Raw genomic sequence first — 20,603 nt, 5'->3', positions numbered from 1 at the left:
GGCATGTTTTAATAACAATTAAAAACATGCCCATAAAGAATGAAAACTAATATACAAAAATTAAGATCATTCTATTATAATTCCTCTCATTTCCTTCCTCTACTCACTTTAACTCGTTAAATTTCTTTTCAATCTACCAACAACAAAAATATCTCACATCAAAATAATTATCCTGACTGCTGTGCTAGTGGAGTGAGATCGTTTTACTACTGTCCAAAGCAGTTTCAGTAAGAGGGAAAAGAATTACTCCATGGCCAAGCCTACAAAGGCAGTCCCAAGAAACAAGAGGGAAAGCCCAAAGAGCTATCCTTCACTGTCACATGGAGCGCTTTCGTTGTTCACCACAACTAACCTCCAGGGACGGTCAGGGGAAGTCAGAATTTCACAGCAGAATACGGAAAAATTGACAGCAAGACCTAAGCAAACAGGATGGGTTGGTGGAAGTTCTGCCATTGCAATATCGCCAGCAGCTTCATAAGCCACAAGGCTGTTCTCTGCAGCCTCCTTCCTGTCCTTTCCTGCAGCAAATTTTGCCAGATACCTGTGGTGGTCCCCTTTCTTAAAACAAACCCAAAATTAAAAAAATAATTTAACTAGGAACAATAATTTTTAAAGGAAAATAAGCTAAAGTTGTTCTTTATAATCTAAAATATGTGACAAAAATATATGTAACAATTAGCAGGTGCACTTCAATAATTTTAAATGCTCTCAGGACTTTTGTTTTGTTTTCTCAGACATTTTATATTCAAAATATGAGTAAAAATCCCACAGAAATTAACTGGGGAGCCTCTAAAAATCAGCAGAATGGTCACAGACTAAAATTAAACAAGAAAGTGGTTCCAAGGAATGGCACGGGAGTTTATTAATTATGAAATAAAATTTCTACTTAAAACATTGACACAGCACTGTGAAATATATGGCAATTAGGGAGAGGAAAAAGGGATAGGCCCCACAAAAGCAAGAGAACATAAGTAAAGCAAAAGCTAACGCATTTTTATAATAGCCTGATCATCTTTTTATTCCAACATTATCCTTCAAACATTAAACAATCATTCTGAAATAAAAGTTGAAAACCTACATTGAAAAAATTCATGATTCTAAAAAGGTCAACTTTTAATCTTACATTTTCCCTTCTAGGACAGAACCTACATTTTATAATAGAAAAGTTTGGACTCTGTCTGGGCATGGTGGCTCACGCCTGTAATCCCAGCTTTGGGAGGCCAAAGAGGGTGGATTACCTGAAGTCAGAAGTTAGAGACCAGCCCAGCCAACATGGTGAAATCCCATCTCTACTAAAAATACAAAAATTAGCCAGCTGTGGTAGCACACACCTATAATCCCAGCTTCTTGGGAGGCTGAGGCACAAGATTTGCTTGAACCCAGGAGACAAAGGTTGCAGTGAGCCGACATTGCACCACTGCATTCCAGCTTAACAGATAAACTTTAGCTCAGCCTCAACCTGAAAAAATGAAAGTATTTTTTTAAAAATCAGATTAAGTCGAGAAATTCTATGTTATTACACATTCTATCTGCCTCTGGCTTTGAGGAAGAGAGCTTAGTATTAAACAGAATTCATATCCTCCAAACTTCCTTCTCCCCTCTTGACACAAAAGCAGAGAAAAGCTGCCTCTAGGTTATAAAAACTGTCTTTTCCTTTCTGCAGTGCTACACACACACACACATACACACACACACACCTCTCACAGTCCAGCTGGTCAATTACCAATGACTAAAATTGTACACTGATGCTTCTTGGTTAATGCTGGTCAATTATATGAATTAACTTCTTTCACAAGATAACAACTCTTGTGTCCATTTACATGGGCAAACAGAAGCTAAGACATTTGTTCAAAGATCATCAACTTAAAACAACTTAATAACCAGAGCTAGGATTTGAACCCATGCAGGTCGAAAGGAACAGAATAAAATTCAAACCCAGGCAGTTTGCCTGCAGTACTCTTTTTCCTAACAGCGTTCAATAGGCAATTCCCTTAGTGGTAGAGATCCATAACTAGTTAAGACACCAAAAACCTATGGAACAAGGTAACTATTTCCACTCATCCCTATCTATGTATAACGCTGAAAATGTACACCACCTCTAAACGCGCATACCCAGCTTGCTTCCTGTTTTCTATGAACTCGTGACACTACTATTGAACCTTTCTAGGTTCCTCTCATTCCCCTGGAACCTTTTTTCTACTAGAAAACATTCTCTCAATATTTCTTTTATAATCACATCCTAATCTTAGCAAGTAAAACTATTTTATGAATAAACTACCTCCCTGATGGCTTTTCAAATAGAGACTGCTCTAGGAGAAGGAAGACTTCTAAGTTCTCCTAGCTCCTCACACACTCAATGACTGCTCTCCTGTTACTCCAAACCCTTCCTCTCACAAGCCCACATTCTACGTTCTGTTTCTCAGTTTCTATCATCCACAGACCTCTAGGCCCTTCTCCCACATTCACCAAGTATCTACAGCCAACCTATCCAACACCTGAGATCACACCAAGGTATGGTGTGGCCATGTTCCACGCAACAGTGTTCTCTGCTCTCTACTCCAAGACATTCACTTGTCCACACCCGTAACTGTGCTGCTCCACACTAGAAGTCTTCAATTGTAATACTCCACGTCTGGCCCATGGCTTCCTTTTTTAGTTCCTTTTCTCTGTGATTTCTACTTAGGAACTCATCGAGGTATCCAGACTCGTTTTTGTCATTGTTGTTTTCTTTTTAATGCATGTATCTCATCTAAGACGTCCAGACTCTTGAACTTTTCACATCTCCTCCCAATCTGTCAGCCGCTCTCTCTGCTTCCCGCGTCCCTTTCCTAGCTAGCCCAAGCCCCACGATGAGATGGAGCTCACGGGCTTCTTTTTTTTAGCACTTTCAGCTTTCTTATTTCCTGGGTGCGGTGGAGAGCCGTCCATCTTTCCATCAGTCTGGAAGGACGTTGGTGTTGAGGTTGGGGTACGTATAAAGGACAGTAACTACCATGGCTTCTGAAGTTTTGGCAAAACCTCAGATGTGTGGCCTTCTGGCCAGGCGTCTGCGAATTCATATGGTTGGAGCGTTCCTGATATCCCTGGGGGTTGCAGCTCTCTATAAGTTCGGTGTGGCTGAACCAAGAAAGAAGGCATATGCAGATTTCTACAAAAATTAGTCCCGAGAAAGATTTTGAGGAGATGAAGAAGGCTGGTATAAAGTCATGATTCTAAAAAGGTCAACTTTTAATCTTACATTTTCCCTTCTAGTATAGAACCTACATTTTATATAGAAAACTTTGGACTCTGGCTGGGCATGCTGGCTCACACCTGTAATCCCAACTTTGGGAGGCCAAGGTGGGCAGATCACAAGGTCAGGAGTTCAAGACCAGCCTGGCCAACATGGTAAAACCCCGTCTCTACTAAAAATACAAAAATTAGCCAGGCATGGTGGTAGGCGCCTGTAATCCCAGCTACTCTGGAGGCTGAGGCAGGAGAATCGCTTGAACCCGGGAGGCAGAGATTGCAGTGAGCCTAGATTGTGCGACTGCACTCTGGCCTGGGTGACAGAGCAAGACTGCCTCAAAGATCATTTTCTGCCCACTGCTGGTAGACTGAGTATATAAAGGGATTCCAATGAACATCCAGGGCCAGGTGTGGTCAGTCGTCCTGTACATTCAGGAAATGAAAAGGGAAAACCCCAGGAAATACCAGGTACATTAAGCCAGAGCACAACAAACAGGCCAGGCTGTGTCAGGGGCCCAGGTCTCCAGTTGGAGGGAAGGAACATCAAGCCCCACTTGGGGGGGGTCATGTGTGCTGGTCAGATGCACATCCTGGGCATAGACGGTGACATAGGCACCACAGATGAGCTCGGCTTTGGTGACCCTCCCCGGCTTCGGAAACAAGCCAAAAAGCAGCTTTCTGCAGAAGGAAACCTTCCTTCTTTCCTTCCATCCAAAAGTGCTGACTGTGGGATGACTGCCATTTGGGGCAGGGAGTCTTCCGTCTGTTCTGAGGCAGCTTCCTCCCCTTGGCCCTGCCCTACAGGTCATGAAGGAAAAGGGGAAGAGGTCCTGTCAACACATCCGCCAGATTGACCTGGACGTGAGCAAGACACTCACAAACCATTTTCTATTCAGGGATCAATACGGAGTCAACTAAGCCCACGGGAGCCACAGGGCCCCAGCGGAGACGGGGTGAACCAGAGGGATGGAGCCTTCCCCAGAGCAGAAGCTGGGGTCACCCAGGAGGGTGACAGAGCTGCCAAGGGCTCTCCTGGCCCAGGGAGCAGCCAGCACCATGAACCAAGCAGCTCCCAGGTTCCAATCCCTGGGCCAGGCTGGAACATGTGGGGCCAGAAGCCAAGAGGATCCTGAGGAGACAGAGGGCAGCAAACAAAACCATGCACAATGGGGAAAAGTGCTCTCCCCGACCCACGGGGACCCCTGGTAGCACCCACGGGAGGGCGGCAGGATGGAGGGCCCGTGAGCCTCCCCAGGCAGCACTGACAGCACCAAATGCTGGGGGCATTCAGAATGTTGGAAACTCTCATCCAGGTCTGCTGGGAACGTGACATGGCACAGCCACTTTGGCAGCCAGTTGGGCAGTGGCTCACAAAGCTCAATGCACATGAAACAAATGTCCCCAAAGTGTCACAGATACTGAACCCAATGACTTGGAAACTGACGTCCACATGAAACCTGCATGCCACATTCACTGCTTCATTCATCATCACTCACACACAGAGCCTTCAGGGACAACCTTCAGCATGGGAATGGGGCGAGGAAGGCTGGTTCTCTCTTCAAACAGAAGGCTCAGTGAGAAAAGGGAATGAGCCAGTGATGCACGCACGAACGTGGGTGGATCCTAGATGCATTTTGCTAAGACAAAGAAGCCAGACCCGAAAAGCTACCACTGTAGGATTCCCATTCATAGGCCATTCTGGAAAAGGTCAAACCAGAGGGACTGAGAACCGGTCTGGGTGACCAGGGGCTGATGGAATGGGGGAGGCTGACTGCATAGGGGCCACTCTGGAGACTTGGATGAAGGAATCGCTCCAGGAGGGGCTACAGCGGTGGCCGTGAGACTCTGCACATTGGGTTAGAACCGTGGCGGAACTGTACACCCAAAGACTGAACTGGCGTGTGTGCAAACTGCAAAAAATCAATCGGAGCAAAAATGATTAGTCAACTCACAGTCCAACTGGGATATCTGCATTTCATAGATGTGGATTTTACTGAAACATTTCTTAAACAGCCAAAGGCCCTGAAGAGCTCATTGCTTATCTGGTGAATCATTGAAACCTGAAATGGGATTTGTCGTTAGGGTTTGTAGACAAAGTGAAACTAACAGCATCTCCGTAAAACAAACAAAAGCCCCCTTTCTTGGTTTCCTAGGCAGCGGGAACTATTCCATGTCCTGCTAGACTATTCCGAGTATGACCTGGTAAGTATTCCCAGGCAGTGACCATATTCCCATTTTCGAGGCCATATTCACGGGTCATATTCCCATATTCACCAGCATGGGTGTCTATTGGGGGTGTCATTGCTTCTTTCAAAGTCAGTATTTGTGACCCACCAGGACAGAGGGCATGACTCTAGCTCACCACTGGCATAAACCTCCAAGCAAGGGCGGTGGTCTCAAGGGGTCTCCAACTGAGACACAAAGGAGTCAGCGCCCCGACTCCCGGTGTCACCTGGGCCTGACTACCACTTCTTGGAACAAGAAATTACACCCTCCTCCTGGGGCTGCCCCAAAGCCCAGGAGCTTGGCGGTGTCACACGAAGGACGTCACTCTCAGGAGACATTCTGACAAGTTGCTGAAGTGCCCGATGGACACGGCTCTTGTCATGAAATGAATTTGCATCCTGAGGAAGCCTCTTGTTCAGAGGAAGCCTCCCAAGTCATCTCTGCCCTCTCCAATGACATGAGTCCTCCAAGGTGACCTCAACACCCAGGTGAGTCCTTCCATGGTGATGTCCTTCCATGGTGACTCTGGCTCTTGCAGGAGGTGGGCTACTGCAGAGACGTGAGCCATGTGGCTGCCTTGTTCCTGCTTTATCTGCCTGAGGAGAATATATTCTGGCACTGGCACAGCTGCTGAGCAGTGAGAGGCACTCTCCACAGGGTAGGTGGACAACTGCCCCTGGGGCCTCTTGTTACGAAACCTGGGGATGGCCACCCTGGCGAGGTGATCTTGACTTTCAGTGAAGGCACCTTCCTGTGTCACCAGCTTGTTGGGAGCCTTTAGGGTGTCTCTGCTGAGGGTCCACAGGAGCTCGGGGCTGAACCCCAGAGCCCAAATCAGAAGCCTGTCATCCCCATCAGCAGAGGGCATCTCATCCTCCCTGTGACCGCCCTCTGTGTCCTGGAGCCAGGCCCTCCGGCTCTGATTCTGTGCAGCAGACTCTCCCCTGCCTGAGAGTCTTCCTGCCCTTCAGCTGCCCAGGCTCCAGCTACCCTTGGTGCCCACAAATGGCTGGACCCAGCCCAGATGGCAGCATCTCCCCATCCTGGGTCCCCTGGCCCGATGCCACTTCCAGGAGATGACCACGAAGCCCAGCACCCAATCTGTTCTGGCCGCTGTCTGCCGTGGCCTCAAAGTCAGCCTTGCCGTCCCAGCACCCTGGCCCAGGAGGCCCCCAGGAGCACCTCCAGCCAGGCTCCAGGGGATGGTCCTACCCCTCCTTTCCAGGGCCAAGGCCACATGGTGGTGTCAGCAGATGGGAGGGTGGGAGGCCTCGAGGCTTGGGGGCCTCTGCAGCTGCCCAGCTCTTCCAGCTGACGGCTCCATATCTTGGAAGAGGGGTCTTATTTCATGATGGGCTGGGGGCTTTTCAGGATTCCACAGCCCAACTGGTGGGGCAGTCCAGGGGCTCCAAGACCATCAGGAGCATGTGGTACCCACGTCACAACCCAAGACCATGTGGCATCTGGTGAGTTTATAGTCCTCTCAGCTCTTCCCCAGAGGCCCTGCATCACGTGGAGCTGGAGGAGCAGGGGGACTGCTGCCCCTCCAGGGGCTGGTGACAGGCTGAGTCACAGCCAGGGCCTGACCTGGGACGTGGGGTTCTCCGTGGGCTGGCAGTTGGGGTTTTTTTCCAGCCCTGGAGGAGACAGAGGCACAGGGACTGGGGCCCAGCTCCCGCAGAGCAGGGCTAAGGGCAGTGTGTCTCCCAGGAGTGCGGGAAAGAGACCGTGTCGTGGGGAGCCCTGGACACCGCCCAGTGTTCTGCACTTGGGGAGGGGTCTTCAGTGGGCCCTGGAAGAGGGAGGTTTCTAGAACAGCCCAGGGGGGCCTGAGCACCTCTGTTCCTCCCATCAGGACAAAGAAGGACTAGGCGCACAGGGTTCCTCATTAGGCTGGCTTCTCCGGATGCTCAGTAATGAGGTAAGGAGGCACAGGGAGTCTCAGGGACCCTCCTTGCCCTGCAGTGTCCTGCTTCCCCAGCTCGGGGGTCTGGCACACCCCCAGCCCACAGGAGGCACATGCGGGTCCCCACAGGACACACAGCAAGACCCTCTGCCCCAGAGGGAACATCCCAAGGCAGAGGCCAGGGCTGAGGGCCAGCCTCATGGGCAGACTGGGCCAGGATCTCACCTGGGAGGGCTCAGGGAAGCCTCAAGCCCTGGGCAAGCCCCTCTCTCCAGAAGCCACGTCCCCATTGAAATGAGTGCCCCCTATGAGGAACTGCAAGACCTTGTCTGACCCAGCCTCCCGGAGGGGTCAGGCCACCCTCATGGGGAGGGCACTGACTCTGGGGACTGAAGCCTCAATGGGCCCAGCTTAAGCCCCCAGCCTCAGCCTGCAAGGGCCAGGTCTTCCTACACCTGCTGTCCCCACACATCTCTCTTGGGCTTGCCCTGTGCCCAAGACTTCAGAGGAGTAAGTCCACCTGTGACCTGGGGAGCCCTGGGGTCAGACCCCAATTGACCCAAGGGAGCTCCCTCACACTGTCCTCATGATCCTCTGTTCTGGCCCAGAGGGAGGTCTGGCCGGGTGGGCTGGGAGGGCACAGTGACACCGAGCCCATCCCCCACGTGGCCCAGATGAAAGTGGGGGGTGTGGTGAGCACTGCCCTGCCCAGGCCGCCCCCCAGCCACGGACCCCTGGGGTGGCCACAAAAGGATCAGCACCACCCCATGGGAGACTGAAGTGGCCATGGGGTATGGGCTCTGACCCCTCCCAGGAAACTCTCCTGGCCTGATGCCCACCCTGTCCCTAGAGCACCTCCTAAGAATGTCAAAGTCTGGCCTGTGGGCACGTTTTCAGGACCTCTTCTTCCATACCGGGGCCCTAGATGACAATGCTATCCTCAAACACCTTCGGGCCTCTAGGAAGAAAATCACAAAGAAGCAATGAGGACCTGCCATACCCAGGTGGGCTCCAGTGCCAGGTCCCCTCCTGAGTCACCCTCTGGGGAGGTCAATAGTGAGGGAATGCCCAGGACCCCCAACCCTTCTACCTAGGCCTCGCTCTTCAGCTTTTATTCCTCCTCTTCCTCCTGGACTGTAAAAAGATACAGCAGGCCCACCAGTCCTCAGGGCAGGCGCTCAGTGCGTGTGGACTGGACGTGCTGTGCACGCAGGAGGGGCATGTGGGCAAGACCCTCCAACAAGCCCCCTCCCACTTTCCATGGTGGCCTATTGTCCCCCTCATGCGGCCCTCAAGGGCACCGGAGGAGCCAGACCCATGTGTGGGAGCCCCTGTCCCTCCCTGCGAGCACTGACAGCCTCAGAGAGCAGCAGAGGCCCCTCACTCCTGCACACCCCTACAAGGGTGCCAGGACCACAAGCCTTGAGCCAGGGAAACAAGGGAATCGGTGTTCCTGACCCCTAGAGCATTCAGGGACAGGACGCAGGTGGGACCCCAAGCCCAGAGCCAAAGCCGAGAGTTCAGCCAGATGTGGGAATGGTCAGTGCTGACATGGACTGGGCAGTCCAGGAGAGCAGAGGGTGACCCAGGTCCAGGCCCAATCACCCACTTTGGAAACAGGTCCCCATGGGAGGTGGCAAGGGGGCTGGGTGACAGCCAAGGACCTCCCACTGAGTTCTGCCTGGAGGCTCTAGCCCAGGCCCAACGGCTCTGGAAAGAGGGTGTGTGACAGGAGACCCCCAACCAGCCTGAACCCTGGGGGGCAGTCCCAGAAGCCACCTGCCATGCCCCGATGGCCTTCGCACCCCTGGTGGCACACTCCCCTCCCTCCAGGATCAGCAGACTACAGGCGTGTCCTCAGTGTCAGACCAGAAGGGCCACACAGAGCCCCCGAGGACTGCAGAGACGCAGGCAGGTGGGGCCTGGCCCGGAAAGGCCTGCATGGACTCACTGGAGATGCCGACCATGTCTCTTTTCCTTTCAGCCAAACCCGAGCAAGGGTCCTCGTCACCCAGGCCCGTGCTGGCTTTACCTGGCAGAAAGACCCTCTGCTAGGGGAATAGGCAGCCCCCTCTGGGCCCAGCAGCCCGGTTCCAGTGGCCCATTTGGTCAGCTCCCCCACCATCGGCGCCTCGTCCTTTCACACCCTGTCCTGGTGGGGCTGTCCGTGAAAACACCAACCTTGAGGGCACTCAGGGTGTGCCCAGCCCAGCCCTGGCTCAGGTAGGACCTCACCATTCCTGGCAATTCCTGGAATGGAATTCCATGCCCTGGCTCCTGATGGACCTGGATGTGGGGGCCCTTGTTTCCCCCATTATGATTTCCAACAGAGCTGCTGTCAGTGTCTCTTCTGAATGTGTCCTGGACAGCCCGGGACCATGGGACAGGCCTAGCCCAGGAAGCCCATGGGGACCCCGACACCGGGCCCTGCCCAGGCCCATCAGGACTAAGAGGAAGGTCAGGAGATACCCCCACTGCAATATGGGCACCTGTATTTGGCCCCTTCAGTGGCCAGTGACTGGCATGTCTGGAAGGAGCCAGAGGGGCACCCCGCCAGCTCCCAACTGTAACCTTAACCTTAACCTCTAACCCTAACCCCACAGCCACAGACACCTTGGAAAATTCCATTCAGTGGAGAGGCCTGTCCCATCGAGGCCATGAGAGAGAGATGAGCATGGCATTCCCCCCAGCCCCAGTCAGCCAGCAGCATGCCCCAGGGCCTCTGTCCCAACCTGTGGGACCATGTCCTCCTTTCAGGGCACAATTCCCAGGCCAAGAGGGACCTGGCCTAGACCTCAGCCCTGGGAAGAGAGGGGCACTAGGGGTATGTTGAGCTCCCAGCTATAGTCAGCATGTCCGTGCAGGGGACCCTGGCACTGGAGAGCTCTGTCACTGTCACAGAAGCTGGACAAGGCTAAAAGCCTTGCAGTCACTGCTGCAGCTTCGCCACCATCAGCTGCCTTCCAGCTGCCATGCAGGCTTTCCCAGTACTCCCACCAAAGAGAATTACTATGGAGGATGCTCTTGGTCCTGAGGTGAGCAAAACAGCACACCCTGTGGATGGAGCCGGCTTCTTTCCCGGCCACCTCGTTTGCTGGATGGGCCCATGGAAGAAGTGGCCTTGAGACAGGCATGGGGACGGAAGAGGCTCAGCATCCTGCACCTGCCCTTACCAAGGCTCACCAGGCTGACACCACTGCTGATGAGAGACTCGCACCCAGTCCTTGGGATGGCACCATTTCCCAGGAGGACCAGCTGGCTACCCGCTGGCAGGCTGACCACCCTGCGGAGGGGCTGAGATTTCACTGCACTGAGCCACAATGTGGACATGAACTTGCCGGCGCTGCAATGTGCACGACACTGATTACCACCAGGACACCCCATTCACAGCGAGAGACAAGCAGCAGCACGCTCCCACCTCAGGGCCTTGGCTCTGCCACCTCTACTTGGAATGTTCTCAGTTCTAGAAGCATCTGGGCCAGGGCTCATGGCTGGATAAGCACCCGAGGTCCCAAACAAACTTCCCATCCTTATTTTACTTTTTGGTGAACTTCTGAGCATTTATTGAGATATGACTTCCATCCTCGGCAAATGCACAGCTCAAAAATCATTCAGAGATGGAACACATCAGCCCCCAGATCACAAAGCCAACCATGCCTAGCCCCTCCCTGTGCCCCCAGCCCTGAAACCAGTGTTCTGACTTCTGAAGACCCCGTGAGCCTACCATTGAACTTTATACTCATGGAAGGATAACCACCTTCATGTTGTAAAATAAACTTTTACTGCTGAAAAGATTTTGCATATACATCTTCCATCCAGCTGCCCCAAGTAATGACATTTTGCATTACCATGGCACATCTGTCAAAAGAAATTTAGGCCAGGTGTGGTGGCTCATGACTGTAATCCCAGCAATTTGGGAGGTGGAGGCGGGAGGTTCAGGTTCACCTGAGGCCAGGAGTTTGAGACCAGCCTGGGCAACATAGGTAGACCCTGTCTCTAGAGAAAAGTAAAAGAAATTAGCCAGGCATGGTGGCGTGTGCCTATAGTCCCAGCTAGTCAGGCGGCTGAGGTGGGAAGATTGCCTGAGCCTGAGTTCCAGGAAGCAGTGAGCTGTGATCAATCACAGACTGCACTCCAGCCTAAGTGACAGAGGGAGACTTTATATTTAAAAAAAAAAAAGGAAGTTAATGTGGGTGCAATCCTATTAACTGATAATATGAACCATTATCTAAGGTTATTAATGCAGTAATTATATGAATATAGTGACATTTATTCAGATTTCACCCATTTTCGCCCAACTTCTCACACCTGCCCCAAGATCCCACCTTGGACTCACCCTCTGCCTTCAGCTCATGTCTCCTCGGCTTCCTCCAGATGGTCCAGCGAAACACACACCTGGGCTGAAGGGTAGAGCTGATTGCTCCTGGGCTCCACGCCTCCGCAGCATGTTACCATATTGAGTACTGCAGACAATGGGAACATAATGGTGGCTATCTGTGTAAACACAGAAAAGGATCCTAAAAATACAGTATAAACAACAAAAATGGTACACCTGGCCAGGTGTGGAGGTTCATGCCTATAATCCCAGCACTCGGGAAGCCAAGTTGGGAGGATCACCTGGGCCCAGGAGTTCTAGATTAGTCTAGGCAACATAAAAAGATCCTGTCTCTTCTTCCTTTTTTTTTTTTAAGATGGAGTCTTGCTCTGTCGCCCAGGCTGGTGTGAAGTAGTGCAATCTCAGCTCACTGCAGCCTCCGCCTCCCATAGTGGCTTTTCACTTGAAGAGAATTCCAGAAACAGGCACTTGCTCATGTTGCTTCAGTGTCAGGGCTAAGTTCTTTGGGCTTCTCTTAGCCTCAGATGATTCTCTAAGTCTCAAAATGGCTGCCCCTGCACCAGTCCTCAAGCCTGCTTCCAGGCAGAAAGATTAGAGAAGAGGCAGGGGTCAGCTCTTTAAAGAGCATCCTAAAAGCCCCACTCAAAGATTTCCATTTCTAGCTCATTGGCCATTCCCAGGTGCAGGGGAAGCTGTGAAACAAGCCTCGCCATCCCCTAACAATAGAGGCGTTCTGTTGTTAAGGAAGAAGGGGAGCGTGGTTGTTAGATGGTATTTAAATCTTGTCTATTCTTCGTAGTTCTGTGGGCCAACAAATGCATCTCTTTTCAAGCTGGCTTGAATTGGATTTCTGTCACCTGCCACCAGGAAACCCCTGATCAGCAGGAGATAACCTGTGTCAGAGACCCCCCTGCCTCCTCCGGCTTTCAGCTCAGGATTTCTCTCACAAATCCCCACGCTGCCTCAAGCAGAAAATTTGGCATCAATTTCACCCTTACTCATGCTTGGATTAACAACAGTCTCTAATTTCCCAGCTGACTCATTTCCCACCCTGATAGGAGGCCCAAATTGGGCCCTGTCCCCAAGAGGAGTGAGGCTGGGAAAACTGCACATGGACATGGGCAGCCTCATTAGAGAAGAGCCCAGGAAACAGAGCGCAGACCTGGAGGGCCAGCTCCCCCAAGCCCCCATTTGGGAGATAAGTAAAAACTGAGATCCGGAGAAGGGACTTTGATTCACTTAAGGCCAGAAAACTGTCTCCATACCCTTATGCTGACCCTCAGTGGAAGCTCCAGGAGGCTTGGATAGGGAGGTCCAAGGTGCCTAGCCAGCCTCGAGGCCCCAGGGGACACCTACTCACCCAGCAGGAACTCTGAGAGCCCTCCTGCTGGAAGAACTTAGAGGAAAAGGGAGGGAATGAAATGACTCTCCCACGACTAGCTGGCAGTTGCCATTGATAGCTTGCCTGGGGATTGGCAGGGCCCAGCACTGGGCCTCCTGCCAGCCTCCCTGAAGGGTAGGAAATGAGTCGGCATACAAATCGGGAGTCCACTGTTATCCCAAGCATGAGTAAGGGCAAGATAGCTGCCAAAACAAGGTTGCTTCTGCTCAAAGTAGCAAGGTTTGTGAGGGAAGCCCGCACTGAGAGATCAGAGCCGGGACTCCTTGCTCACCCCACTGCTGTCTGGCTCTGCGACCTTCAACAACCTGCTTAACCTCCTGACACTTGGAAATTCCACGCATCACCTCAGACAGCTCTGTTTCTTTGCTTGTTCATTCATTCAGCCAGCAAACATTTCTTAGTATCTGCTTCCTTAGGAAGGGACACACGGTGGGGACACACTTTGGGCAAGTCATTTAACCTCTGTGTGCCTCAGTTTCCTCATCTGCAAAATAGGGGTGAGAATCCTTCCTTCACATGGTGGATTTAAGAATTGAGTTAAACTAGACAACGTAAGAGTCTCTAATGAGTGCGAAACACAGCAGTTGTCAGTAGCCTGATGATGATGATGATGATGGTAATAATTATCTGTAAAACCCAAGCCAGCGCCTAAAGCATAAAAGATGCTCAAGAAGTTGTAGCTACTGACTGGGAGCAGTGGCTTACACCTGTAATCCCAGCACTTTGGGAGGCTGAGGTGGGTGAATCACTTGAGGCCAGGAGTTTAAGACCAGCCACTGTCTCCCCACGGCCCTCCTGGCCAACATGGAGAAACCCCATCTCTACTGAAAATAAAAAAGTTATCTAGTTGCAGTGGTGCATGCCTATAATTTCAGCTGCTTGGGAGGCTGAGGCAGGAGAATCACTTGAACCCAGAAGGCGGAGGTTGCAGTGAGCCAAGATTGTGGTACTGCACTCCACCCTGGGCAACAAAGTGAGACCCTGTCTTTAAAAAAAAGAAAAAGAAAAAAAGAAGTTGTCGCTGTGTTTATTGTGTTACTGTTGATGTAACAATCGCAACACAGCAAAGTGCTTAGCATGCTTCCTGATGCAGCAGACACTCAAGACGTGGTGGCTATTGATGCCTTTATCTCAGTGACGGCATCATGACATGCCCAGTGTCCCACACTGAGTTGATGCTCAATGCAGGTGAGTTTCCTTCCCTTCAGCAGAGGCCTCAGAGCATCCTAACCTTTACAAAGGGTCCATTGGCATCTAGAATGGAGAAAGGTACCCTTGAGTGCCCACAGCAGGGTGCACATGAATCTCAGGGGCCCATGGAGGCCTCCCCTCCAGTGTAGTTCACAACCCAGCTCTCTCACAGCTGTTCTGGAGGAGACAGATGTTTCTGGCAAACCATGAGCCTGGTACCAGACCAACCACTGTCTCCCCACGTCCCTCCATGTTTCCCAGCCCAGGAGCAAGCTGGATTCTGCTCTCCCTGCACAACATTTATATTTCCAGCTACTTACAACCCTGGCTGAAAGCAGCCTGTGGCCAAGACCAAATGGGTGGTGAGAAACCTGAAATCACACGGGCAGCGCCAGTGGCCCCTGGCACCCATCAGAGCATCTCTAGCTTTTTTCCCTGTGCCTGGCTGTCTCTGGCGCATCTGTGGTTCATTTCTGGTCTGGAGCTCAGGCCACATGGTTCAGGGAGAGGTCATTTTATTGATCCAGCTCTGTTTTGGGGTCGCCTGGACCACTGAGTCCTAGCCTGTTAGTGGCCCCAAGGTGCTGTGCTTCTCTTTCAAACCCTCACTAGTACTAAGAGGGAAGGTGGCCCTGACTGTCTGCAGGGAAGTGGAGGTGAAGATGAGGAGCAATGTCCAAGGCGTGGAGACAGGGGAGGTGGGAGGAGTGAGGGAGAGGAGGGCACTGTGCTGTCTGCAGAGTGCAGAGGTGGGGCAGGAGAAGCAGAAGCCACTGCAAAGTGGTGAGGAGCAGGACCACTGATGTTAGAATCCCACATCTGCCACTTCCCAGCTGTGTGCTCTTGGGCAAGTTACTCAGCCTCTCTGAGTTTGCATGTATTCCTCTGTAAAAGACAGAAAACAAGTCCCACTGCAGAGTCATTGTCAGGACTGAGAAGCCGTTTGAGGAGCTCCAGCAGCACAGCGCCTGGCATGCAATTGCTACGTCTGTTTTCCTTTTACCTCCCCCTAAACTCTGATGCCTGGACTGCAGAAGGTTAAAAGATCCAAATCCATTGCTCCCGTGCTTTCCCCAGGGTTTGCCATTCAGAAAAGAGTTCAACTTGAGGAAGACAGCCTTGGCTTCAGAAGGTTCAGCTGACTGCCAGTTGACTATCACCTAAACTGCCTGATTTTTTAAATTTGTCCATTTTTTGAGGCAGGGTCTTGCTTTATTGCCCAGGCTGTAGTGCAGTGGTGCAGTCTCGGCTAACTGCAGCCTCCAAGTCCCAGGCTCCAGCGATCCTCCCATCTCAGCCTCCCAAGTAGCTGGGGCTACAGGTGCTGGCCACCACGCCAGCTAATATTTTATGTTCATTTTTGTAGAACAGGGTCTCCCTATGTTGCCGAGGCTGGTCGAACTCCTGGGCTCTAGCGATCCTCCTGCCGGGGCCTCCCAAAGTGCCAGGACTACAGGTGCGGGCCACCAAGCCTGGCTCTAACGTGTCTGAATTAGAGCTGGTCTCTGTCAGAGCGGCGGCAGTCCCAGCTTAAGCATCCATGGCGCAGAACCCCGGGCCGGTCAGAAGGCGGGACGCCGGAGAGGGTGGCTAGAGGATCACAGGAGAGAACGTGTCTGAGCCCCAGGCCTGATGGAGGGACCTCCTGCCGGCTCTGGTGAGAAACGGCTCCAAGGAGCTTTGTGGCAACACCAGGACACGGCCTAGGTGAAGGCCGACAGGCCCTCCCCACAGGGCTGGAGCAGGAGAGGAGAGAAACAGTGACCCAAGAGGCCCTATGAGGTTAGCCGAGGCGGGGGCGGAGGAGGGGCAGAAATCACCGAGGGGAGTGGTGAGCAGAAGAGCGGGAGCCGCTGCCGCCACCAGAGGGCGAGAGCCTGGGAAATCCTGCTCGCCGACCTCACAGCGCCCCCTTGCGGCTGGGTGGCTGCGAGTGCTGCTGGGCACCGTCGAGGGCTAGAGGTCCCCGTTCCCGAGACACTCACATGAAAGGGCTGTGTGTGCAGGTGCGTGTGTGGGGGGGTAAATCGGGGAGTGGGGCTGGTCCGCAGGTTTGATGTTCCTGGCTCTCTTTAGGGAACCCACTAGCCTCGAGCTCGCAGGAAGGGTAGTATTTAGCTTGTTCACTGAGGTCCCCCAGGGTTCAGCACGCAGCCTCGAATGCTCAGGAATGAATGGATGAATGGATGAATGAATGATGAAAGAGGGCAGCTCTCACGGACAGCCTGCCAGGTGTGGGCAGAGAAACGAGCCCGAGAAGTCCGCCATCCCCTTGGCTCCCCTTGACAGCTTTCTGTACGCAGACACCGTTCTTTGAGCTTCATGTGAAATATCTCATGTAATCTTCACCACAATTTTTGGAGGTCAATACTATTGTTTCCCCCATTTTACAGATAAGGAAACAGAACGACCTGCCCAAGATCACACACATATCAGAGGCAGGATTTGAACACAGATACGTCTAACTTCAAAGCCAAGGCACGTTCATCAACATCCTTTCACATAAGAGAAAATGCGCAAAAGGCAATAAATAAATAAATGCCCGCTCCGTGCAGGGTGACCAGCATCCCCGCTCTGCTACATACAAGCTGGGTGGCCTCGGGCTCCTCATTTACCCTCTCTGAGACTTGTGACACCATCTTAAAAAAAAGGGACAGTAAGGCTGTCTAGAAGGAGGTTTTTTGTTTTTCTGTTTTTGTAATTAAACACGTGAGGCGGGTGAAAGGGCATCACGTGGTCAGCGCTCACTACACGGACATTTCCTTGGCCAGGGGTGGGACAGGCGGAGGGTCCCCTCCCCCAGCACCCTGCCTGGCGTCCTCTTTCCGTCGTAGCACCCTGCCAGCTCTCCAAGCTTGTCGTGCTGTGCTGGCTGCTGCCTGCTGGCCCACAGCCAGACCCAAACCAGAGACGCCCGCCCCGGCCAGCGGCAGCCACTGGCCTCTTCCTCCCTTGCATTCCCCAGGCCGCCCCCTGCTCCCAGCCTCCACTCCTTCCTTTCTTTCTTCACTGGCTTCTCTGCCTTTCTTTGTGTTCCTTCTAGAAACCGTTCCAGCCCACTGGAGAATCTCCTCATCCACCTTCTGTGATGGCAGTGCTCACAGCTCCTCCTCTTGGGCCCCTGGACTCTGAGAGCCCCCCACACCAATCCCTGCACCCAGCCCCTGCACCGGAGGCTTCCTCCATGAGGGGCATGGGCATACAACAGAAGAAAAATACCATTGATTGAGGAAGCAGAGCTCAGGGAAGCTGGCCTGCACTCCCAGCTCTGCACAGATCTCAGACGCGAGCAGAATCTCTCTGGGCTTGGGTTTCTTTCCCAGAAAAACATGGACCTGTTCACACCACTCTAGGCTCCTGTGCCACTCCAGTCGGCATGACGGCAGTCCCGGCTTAACAGGGCTGACATCCCAAGAGGATCAGCCTCTCAAACAATGTCCTAGGCTCAGACCCCTGTTGTATCCTTTTCTTGGAAAAAGATCTGATGGAGCATCCCACCGTGAGCACCCCCCTACCTCAGAGTAGGAAAAAACCCACAAGGTCTCATTTAATGACTGCTTCCTGTACACAGACACCATTCCTTGAGCTTCATGTGAAATATCTCATTTAATCTTCACCACAGTTTTTTGAGGTCAATACTATTGTTTCTCCCATTTCACAGATAAGGAAACTGAACGACCTGCCCAAGATCACATATATATCAGAGGCAGGATTTGAACACAGGCACTTCTAACTTCGAAGCCAAGGCACATTCATCATCATCCTTTCAAAGGAGAGAAAATGCACAAAAGGCAATAAATAAAACCTCTTCCTTCATCTGGATGGATTTTATGCAAAGGGAGAAGTCAGAGGCCTAGAAGGCCTGCAATTGTCATCTGAACAGTAAGAAGTTCTGGGACTTTTGATAAATAAGAGATGGAAGGACAGGTCGGCCTGATTAAGAGGATGTGGGGTCAACAGGAAGGAGCCTGGCATTGCTTAGGCCTGGGTTTGAATACCCGTTCTGCAGTTTGCTAGCTGAGTGGCCACAGGTCTGTGATGTTACCTTTCTATGACTTGGTTTGGGGAATTTCTCTTTCAGAAGAACTCAGATTCTACTGAACTGACCTTCCCACAGATAGCAACTGCTGACAAAATACAAAAACAAAACAAAAAGCAAAATAAACCCAAAAACCACCAAGAGGCAGTGAACAGTGAATAAAAGCAAGTAGACCCTGGCTGGGAGTCAACACTTGGAAGAAGGGAATGGCATATGGTGAGCTATCTATTTTTCTGGCTTTGATCTTGAAGGTGAGCTACAGTCAGCAGAGCATGCATAGGGAGCCCGTGGACCTCCTATCCTGAAGAACCAGGGTACAAAATAAAGAGCAACCATGGCCACTGGAAAGTGAAGGGGTAGGAGGTGCCATAAAGGAAAGGCTTGGAAAAGGGGTGACTCCAGATCCCATCTGTACCTCTGCCCAAATCTCTGAGTGCTCCCTGAACCACACATGCATGAAAACTTCTTTAACAGAGGAAAAGAACTGAACTGAGGTTTGAGCTGCCACCCAAGAGCAGAGCTTTAAGTTAATTGCCTAGTAAAAAAGAAATCAACACATTTCAGATGGCTGTAACAGAAACCAGAGCCTCTGCAACCTAATGTGCACAATGTCCAGGATAGAATCCTGTTCTTGTATAAATATGTTCTCAGAACACAACAGAACTAAACTAGAAATTAGTAACACCAAGATAGCTGGAAAGTCCCAAAATGTTTGGAGATTAAACAGCACACTTCTAAGTAACACATAGATCAAAGAAGAAGTCTCAGGAGAAATTTATACATAGTTTGAACTATATGAAAACGAGGCTGGGCACAGTGCCTCACACCTATAATCTCAGCACTTTGGGAGGCTGAGGAAGGTGGAGTGCTTGAGCCCAGGAGTTTGAGACCAGCCTGGGCAACAAAGTGAGACCTATCTCTAAAAAGAAAAAAGAAAAAAAGAAAAAATTAGCCAAGTGTGGTGGTACATGCTTATAGTCTCAGCTACTTGGGAGGCTGAGCTGAGAGAATCACTTGAGCCTGGGAGTTTGAAGTTACTACAGTGAGCCATGATCATACTGATATACTCCAGCCTGTGTGACAGAGCATGACCCTGTTTCAAAAAAAAAAAAAGAAAATGAAAATGAAAATACATACAAATCATCAAAATTTGTTGAATGCCGTGAAAGCAGTCTTTAGAGGGAAATTTATACCATTGAATGCATATATTTAAAAAAAGAAAGATCTAAAATCAATAACGTAAGTTTTTCCCTTAAAAAAACTAGAGAAAAAAAGGGCAATTTAAGCCCAGAGCAAGCAGAGGAAAAGGAATAATAAAAATTAGAGCAGAAACCAATGAAACTGTAAACAGAAAATAGAGAAAATAAATAAAATCCAAATCTTGTTCTTTTAAAAGATTAATAAAAATGATCAACCAACATCCAGGCTAACTGGGAAAAACAGAAGATACAAATTACAAATACAGTAGTCCCCTCTTAATGGCAAGGGATAGGTTCCAAGATCCCTGATGGGTACCTAAAATATAGTTTCATTTATAAATTAGGCACAGTAAGAATAATAGAATAGAATAATAATAAAATAGGACAGTTATAACAATATACTGCAATAAAAATTATGTGATATGTTCTCTCTCTTTCTCTCTCAAAATATCATATTGTACTGTGACCATCCTTTCTCTTCTTGTGATGATGTGACATGATAAAATGCCTCCACATCGAGATGAAGTGAGGCAAATGACGTAGTTATTGTAACCGCCCTGTGAGCTCACCTTACCTTCTGCCTACAAAGAGCCAATTTATCAAGACAGAGGAATTGCAATAAAGAAAGAGTAATTCACACAGAGCCAGCTACGCTGGAAACTGGAGTTTTATTATTACTCAAATCAGTCTCCCCAAGCATTCAGGGATCAGAGTTCTTAAGGATAATTTGGTGAGTAGAGATCCAGTGACTTGGGAGTGCTGATTGGTTGGATCAGAGATGAAATCATGGGGCCAGGCAGTGGTGACTCACACCTGTAATCCCAGTACTTTGGAAGGCTGAGGCAGACTGATTGATTGAGCTCAGAAGTTTCAGGCCGGCTTAGGCAACATGGCAAAACTCCATCTTTACAAAAAATACAAAAATTAGCCAGGTGTGTTGGTTCACACTTGTGGTCCCAGCTACTCTAGAGGCTGAGACAGGAGGATCCCTTGAGCCTGAGAGGTAGAGATAGCAGTCAGCCGAGATTGTGTTGCTGCACTCCAGCCTGGGGGACAGAGTGAGACCCTGTCTCAAA

General features: G+C 50.8%; 2 pseudogenes; both read left to right on the top strand.

The window, feature by feature from the left end:
• The first annotated feature begins 2,908 nt into the window (after positions 1-2,908).
• LOC108281318 lies at positions 2,909-3,210 on the top strand (annotated as a pseudogene).
• LOC108281283 lies at positions 3,207-9,714 on the top strand (annotated as a pseudogene).
• Positions 9,715-20,603: the final 10,889 nt, after the last annotated feature.

Source organism: Cebus imitator, unplaced genomic scaffold (assembly GCF_001604975.1).
Source record: "Cebus imitator isolate Cc_AM_T3 unplaced genomic scaffold, Cebus_imitator-1.0 Scaffold223, whole genome shotgun sequence".
Taxonomy (NCBI): domain Eukaryota; kingdom Metazoa; phylum Chordata; class Mammalia; order Primates; family Cebidae; genus Cebus; species Cebus imitator.
Note: the sequence above shows the minus strand (reverse complement) of the source record. Positions and strands in the feature narration are given on the sequence as shown.